At 46.6% G+C, this 6818-nt stretch overlaps 1 long non-coding RNA gene across 1 annotated transcript; it reads right to left on the bottom strand.

Moving 5' to 3' along the window:
* Nucleotides 1–210: 210 nt before the first annotated feature.
* Nucleotides 211–5873, bottom strand: LOC111827859. The gene is made up of 5 exons (XR_002831597.1): nt 5776–5873; nt 5494–5653; nt 1631–1715; nt 1242–1290; nt 211–272 (listed from the first exon to the last, which is right to left on the bottom strand). It is a non-coding gene; the product is annotated as an uncharacterized LOC111827859 (long non-coding RNA).
* Between the last annotated feature and the right edge of the window lie 945 nt (nt 5874–6818).

Here is a 6818-nt window from a genome sequence, read left to right on the forward strand (position 1 = left end):
CCCTTCTGAGGAGGAAAGCAGGCGGGTTTGCCTTGGCCAGCGTCCAGTGGCCCGAAGTCAAGACCGTAAGTGGTTTTTCCAGTGCCCAGTCTCGGTTCTCTGAGGACCCGTCTGCCTGGTGGCCTGAGAAGGAAGTGACCCAGTCATTTCTGCTCTGGCATTTGCTCGCGCACAGATGTTTCTCTCGATTCTGGAGAACAAACCTGAGCTGGCACTTTTCCTGGAGAGGAGGCTGCAGCTGGTCTAGGAGATCTGACGTCAATTTTGCTGACCTGGAAGTATTAGTAGATTATGAAAAAAATCACACTTGGAAATACTTTTATCCATTGAACGTTCCTTATCTGTGTTACATAATAGTGTTTCTAATGCTATTTCTAACATTTAAAAAAGTTTGAAATTCATAGGTGTCTGTTCCAAAGTTTCTTAATATGTGGACCATAGCCCCCGCCTGTTAATTCTGAATCTCTGGGAAAGAGGCCTAAGAACTTCCATTTCATCAGTCATCTTAGATGACTCTGATGGACACCACCGTTTGTGGTCATTGGGCTTTCACTCTAAAGCACACTTAGCTGGATTTACTCTGCTGTTCGAATCTCTTTGAGAATAAGAGCAAACAGTAATGCAGCAAAGTGCTAGTGATGTGCCGGATCAGTTGAACTAGGGTGGCGTTATATTAAATGCTTAATTCCAGTAATGCTCTAGAAATTAGAGGCTACGACTCAGAATGGACTCAGGCTATGGTGTGAATGTCTCATGAACAGGCTCATATTTCAGAAGCCAAATGCCCTTCAGCTTCCGTCTGAATAGATCCACATTGTAGAATATTCCAGCTGTAGACACTGAAGTGGTAGTGGGGTGCTAGCATTCTTAGTTTGTCAAATTTCAGGGCAACGTTTATAATGTTGCCAGGCACTGTCTACCCTGCTCTCAGGGAGGAGCAGAGGGGAAGGCAGAGGATGAGACCGTGAACGGGTTTCTTGTGGGAGCTGCTCTACTGGAATGGGGAAGCCCCACCTACAAGAGTCCAGAGCTGCTCCCGTTTAAGCTTCATGTGCTGCCCTCCTTTTTCCACCTAAAAATGTCAGCACATCTAATTCCATTTCGTGAATGAATACCTTTTGGTGAAGCAGGTGTCATGTTTGAATATAGGCTTCTTTACCAAACATGTGCCTCCAGTGTTACTGGGAGCATGACTACTACCCTTCCTGTTGGCATTTCTTCTCACGCTCTCACCCTTGTACCTGAGGATTCGAGTTCCTGGGTCTTAGCGAAGGACAAGGTCTTCATATCCTGATCAGAAAAATAGAAACCAAGTTCTATCACTATCGCACGATACTATTCTCCAGATCTTTTGCTATTTGAAAAAAAAAATCAGAATAACTTTTCTAAACTTTTCTCAGCTATTTAAGAAAGCCTTTAGACTGCAACAAAAACATGACAATAACCGGTTTAATCATCCACAAGCAAGTTGAGCTTTAGGCTAGTGAACGATGTATTTTGATGTCTGCTGAGCTACAGTGAACAGCACTCGGCCTTTGCTAGTTATGCGCATGTGAACTTAAGGACTTTGTTTTTAGTCATGATTCTAGAAAGGTTACAGACTTAGCCCTTCATTCATTCAGCAACTTACTTTCCAGCAGCGATTGGGGGTTAGCCGCTTTTCTTCGTAGCAGGCACGCAACGGAGAACAAAGCTGACGAAACATACAGCTGCTGCTGTAGAGGGAGGCGGCAGGCGATGAAAAGAACAAACGTGAGGAGTAAGTTAGAAAGGAAGAAGTGACGTGTGAGAGGAGCAGGGTCAGAGCGGCGGGGAGCGCTCCCATGCGGTGGTCTTGCTTGCACACCAGAGAGCATCAGACATGACCCACGGGACGCCAGCCTGTGTGCACGGAGCCGGTCCCCTTCTCACTGCAGCTGCCGGTGGTGCATTTCCGGTTCATAACCAAGATGACGGATGTGTTTCCGGAATCCCTGAAATTCAGGATCTTCCTGAAATACTTCTTTCTCTGACACAGTGTAAGTGAAATTTGGTTTCAGAAGACAGAGGCTGAAAATGCTCTTGGTTTTGGCTGATGTGGGAGAGGTGGTGCCTTAGCACTCAGAAACTCAGTGGTTGTCTTTTTCCTGTGATGCACTGGGTTTTTGTTAAAGCTGCCAACTTACAATACAATCGAAACAAAGTGGAAGGCATAATTTTCATATAACTTTGAGATTTTTCACTAAGGAATTTTCTCACTAAGAAACGGCATGACTGGAAAATGGTGGAGACTCCCTGGGAACCTGTCCTTACTCGTAATGCGGAAGGAAAACATCGGCAACTCAAGTTATCTTCCAAGTCTTGCGATGAGATCTCCACGCAGCCTGCAGTTCGTGGGCCTGGGTACATGGGGCCTGCAGTGCGTGGGCCTGGTGAGTGGGCCTGGGTCCGTGGGACTGGGGCGCGGCTGCCTGTGCCTCCTCAGGATGGCCTTGTTGCCCATCTGCCAGCCCTGCAGGGTGGGCCTTGCTGCAGAGCTTCACTCCCAGAGGCCACCCCCGGCTGCAGCTGAAGCCAGGGCAGCCAGCAGGCGTGAAGGCTTGCAGCTCGGCCCACATGGCCTGTAGCGGCCATGTGTGTTTCGTAAGAACCAGATCCACCATTTGCAGGATTCAGTGCAAAGTGAAATGTGGACCCCGCCCTTTTAAACTTCTTAAGAATCCTGAGATGCAGCAGAGAACTGAGTGTGGGCCTTCTGAGGAAGGGCCGTCCAGAGCCCACGCTGGCTCTCAGGGCCCCCGGGCTTGGCCCGTGTTGTCTGCTGCCGTGGCAGGTCAGCCCCATTCCCAGGCCGTTCTCGGGCCTACTTGTTGTGTAGCCATGCAAGTTGCTTACTTTTTAAAAAATCTCAAATACTTGATAATCAAAAGGTTAAACTACATACTTCCCTGGTTTACTTATAGCTCGAAATACCATGACATCACCAATTCTGGTACCTTTCATTCTGTTCTTTCTAAGTTACATTTAAATGTGTTATCATTTCCATCTTCCCACCATGACTATGATGATTTTATTCGCCCACTTCATTTTTGCCCTCACATAGGAATGCTTTCAGGTTCTGTGGGGCCTGACACTTATTCAAGAGGTTTTATATAAGAAAAAGAGTGAAATTACAAATACAAATGTGGTATGAGAGTCAATATTTACTTAGAATAAAAAAAAGAAATAATAGATTTGAATATGAGAACCTGACAAATGCCATAACTGAATTTTAGCCAGTCTTTTTTAAGTCAATGTTTTTGGCTTCTACTAGAATCCTTCCTTTCTGTTGTATTTGGATGTTGGTATTGAAGAGCACACACAACTAATCTAAAAGTGAGGCCTGAAGAAGAGGAATAAGTGCCACTGAAATGGCTGTTCCTTTGTATTAAGCTCTACAATTGTACTAAACATACTGATTTTACATGCACAATAGTTTTGTTACTTTTCCAAGCAATTTTGCTGCATTGGTGAAATTTCACATTTTGTTTGCTTTGAAAGAACCAGACTGGCAAAATGAGATAAAACAGGTACACTAAAATATAATCCAATACATTGAAATGTATAAAATTAGCATTTTTATACCCTGAAATACCACACATATCTGTGTATGTGAGTGCGCGCACACACATACACACACATAAATGTATTATTGATTTCAGAGAGGAAGGAAGAGGGGGAGAGAGATAGAAACATCAATGATGAGAGAGAATCACTGATTGGCTGCCTCCTGCACGCCTCACACTGGGAATGAGTCTGCAACCTGGGCATGCGCCCTGACCGGGAATCCAACCGTGACCTCCTGGTTCATAAGTCAACACTTAACCACTGAGCCATGCCAGCTGAGCTGCCCTGCCATACTTTTGCTGCAGGTTGCATCCTCTTAACAGAGGTAACTGATAATTCTACTTCTGTGCTTCTCACCAAGAACCAGAAGAATGTGTGTGCAGGTTTGTGATTACACGCACGGAACTATCGGACACGTTGCTGCTGGGAGAGACTTCCCGTTTGCCTTTTCCGGTTGCAGACCTTTCAGATCTTGTTTCTTCTCCGTTACCAACATATTTTTATTACAATGACCAGCGGGCCTGTTCATGTCCATGTACTAGTATGCGTTCCAGCCCTGAGCCTTTGCTGCGGGGCCGGTCGGCACAATGGGCAGGAGTATTTCAGAAGCCAGTCCTCCGCAGGCCTGCTAGCGGTGTCTCCGCTCTCTGTGGGGTGAACTGAACCACATGCACACATCCACTGAATGAAAAGGAAGTGTACACTCAGCTCGCTTTTCAGTCGGATCCCCACAATGCCAGGGGCCGCTCCCACACTGCGGGGCTCTGAGGGAAGTGTGACAGGAGGGGTCAGAGTGGAAAGTGTCTCTCATTGTTTATAGTTAAAATATACAGTGTGGCCCTAGCCAGTTTGGCTCGGTGGATGGAGCGTTGGCCTGCGGACTGAAGGGTCCAGAGTTTGATTCCGGTCAAGGGCATATGCCTGGGTTGCGGGCTAGATCCCCAGTAGGGGGCGTGCAGGAGGCAGCCAATCAGTGATTCTCTTTCATCATTGATGTTTCTATCTCTCTCCCTCTCCCATCCTCTCTGAAATCAATAAAAATATATTTAAAAACTAAATAAAATAAATATAAAAAATATACAGTGTGTTCCCATTCCCAGATGATCTCTGCATGCTGTGATCTAGGAAACAAACAATACTAAGGTGTATGCACTGTCTTAGAACTTGGAGCCTTCCCGCGTTTATATAATTGAGCCTCGCAATAATTCACACACTGAGGAACATGACTGCCTCACGCCAGCGGCCAGGGATTTCATTTCCAGGGATTCTGCCCGATTATAAATCTCTCTTGTGAAGAGACCTGAAGGTCGGTGTTAGCAACTACAGTAAAAGAAAAAAATCACAGACGGACCAGTGAGCGGACGTTCGCCAGGAAGTGGGCTGTTTGCAGATTACGTGGCGAGGATCCCTGTGAAGACCAGATCTCCGCCCACCCTCACCCCCCTTCCTGCTGCTCTGCTCCCAAGACCTGAATGCTGCGATGCATCTGAGCCATCGACGCTCGCAGCCTTCACCCCTCCGAACAAAATAAGCCACAAAGACCGGGGGCTATTCAATGTCACCCAGTTTTCCTACAAGATCTTTATGTTTTTTTAAAGCATTATAGAAAATTACCCATACTTAGGGTTTGTCTCTGATATGAAGTTCAAAGTTGAAGAAAGCCATAAAGCACTCTGATTTGGGGAACTATTTCTTGAATACAAGTTTTTTAAAAAAGAGTCTTTTAAAATCACAGTTATTAGATCTTCTGCTGCTGCAATTCTGGTGAGTCAGAAACAAGCCATATTTGGACTTCCAATTTTCCACTTTCAATGACTTCCTCTGTGTTTCTCCCCCCGCCCCCCGCCCCCAAGCTCAATAAATGTAATATATTTTAATCAAGTGAAAACAGACGAAAATGTGACTCACTCCACTCGGCTAGGGATTGGTTTGCTGATGTCATCCCATTTTCTGCCGCCAAATCACTGGAAGGCGGATAAGCAGTCCGGGGGATCCTGCATTTCAGTGTAGAAACGGAAGCATTTTGCTTGAAACTCTCTATCTTTCTTTTTCCTCTTCTTTGTGTTTCCTTAAAAAACAAACAAACAAAAAACAACAACAACCCACAAAACCTCCTGAATAGTTTCATGCTTTTCTTGTGTGTCACACAGGCATTTCCTTTTGTCTCCAGGTCCCCATCCCCCTACTCACTATATGTTTCTTCCGGGGACTCTGCTGTTCTGTCCATAGGAAAGAGCCCCGAGGCTGATGCTGAGCCTGAACGCGCTGCTCGCGGTGCCCCCAGGGCCGCCCTCACGGCACTGCCAGCTGCTCTCGGGCCTTTCCCTGGCATCGACTAGGAAAGCTGGCAACTCCTTATCGTTGTGTCAACCATTTTAAAGGACCGACTCAGATTCAGCTTCCAGCTGACATCACTCCTCAGATGCCCACAGCGCAAAACTGAGTGATTTCTCCCGGCACCCAAACCTGCCCTTTAACATCACCCCCTGCAGTCGTCACCTCATCATCTAACCAGGCACCACACCGGCGTCTCTGAGGTGGTTCTGGTCTTTTGACTCCTTCCTCTGCACAGTCCTTTCTGTTGAATGACTGTTTAAACACGATGGCTTCTTTCTCAGAAGTAACTCAGGAACCAGCTCCATTTCAGTTGTTAAAAGGAAGGCCTTGGGAACCAGAGGGATGGGTTTATCTTGTCTTCACCACTGTTTTCCATGTGACCTGCCGTTCGTCAGTGAAAATCTCTCTGGGACTCAATTTTTGTGTCTGTACAGTGGAAATAAATACAAGGACCCATATCATAGGAAATAAAGGTAGTACCTCTGTCATAGGACCTAACAGCAGCTCTTGGTATATTGATGTGCTTCATAAATACAGCTGTTACTATTTTTATCATTATGATCACTCTTAACAGCTTTACTGACTTTCTCTACTTTTCCCACCCTGCTGTCTGTGTCCATGGGTTATGCTTCTGTGCGTGCATACAAGTCTAAGGTCATGGTCTTCTAGCTCCAGTTCCCACGACTCCGTTTTCTGACCCACAGCAACGTGTGCGCCATCCAGAACCTCAGCCGTCACACGGTGGTTCCACGTGGAGAAGGGAGGAGGTGCTGACTAGCAGTGATGCGCGAACTGACCCAACAAGAAGGGTCAGCAGAGGGACCGCTGCAGCCCTGCCCCATCCCTGGGCTGGGGGAGGAGCCTGCAGCCGGGGTTCAGGAACTCGGAGGTTAAAG

Source organism: Myotis lucifugus, unplaced genomic scaffold, assembly GCF_000147115.1.
Source record: "Myotis lucifugus unplaced genomic scaffold, Myoluc2.0 scaffold_234, whole genome shotgun sequence".
NCBI classification, from domain to species: Eukaryota; Metazoa; Chordata; class Mammalia; order Chiroptera; family Vespertilionidae; genus Myotis; species Myotis lucifugus.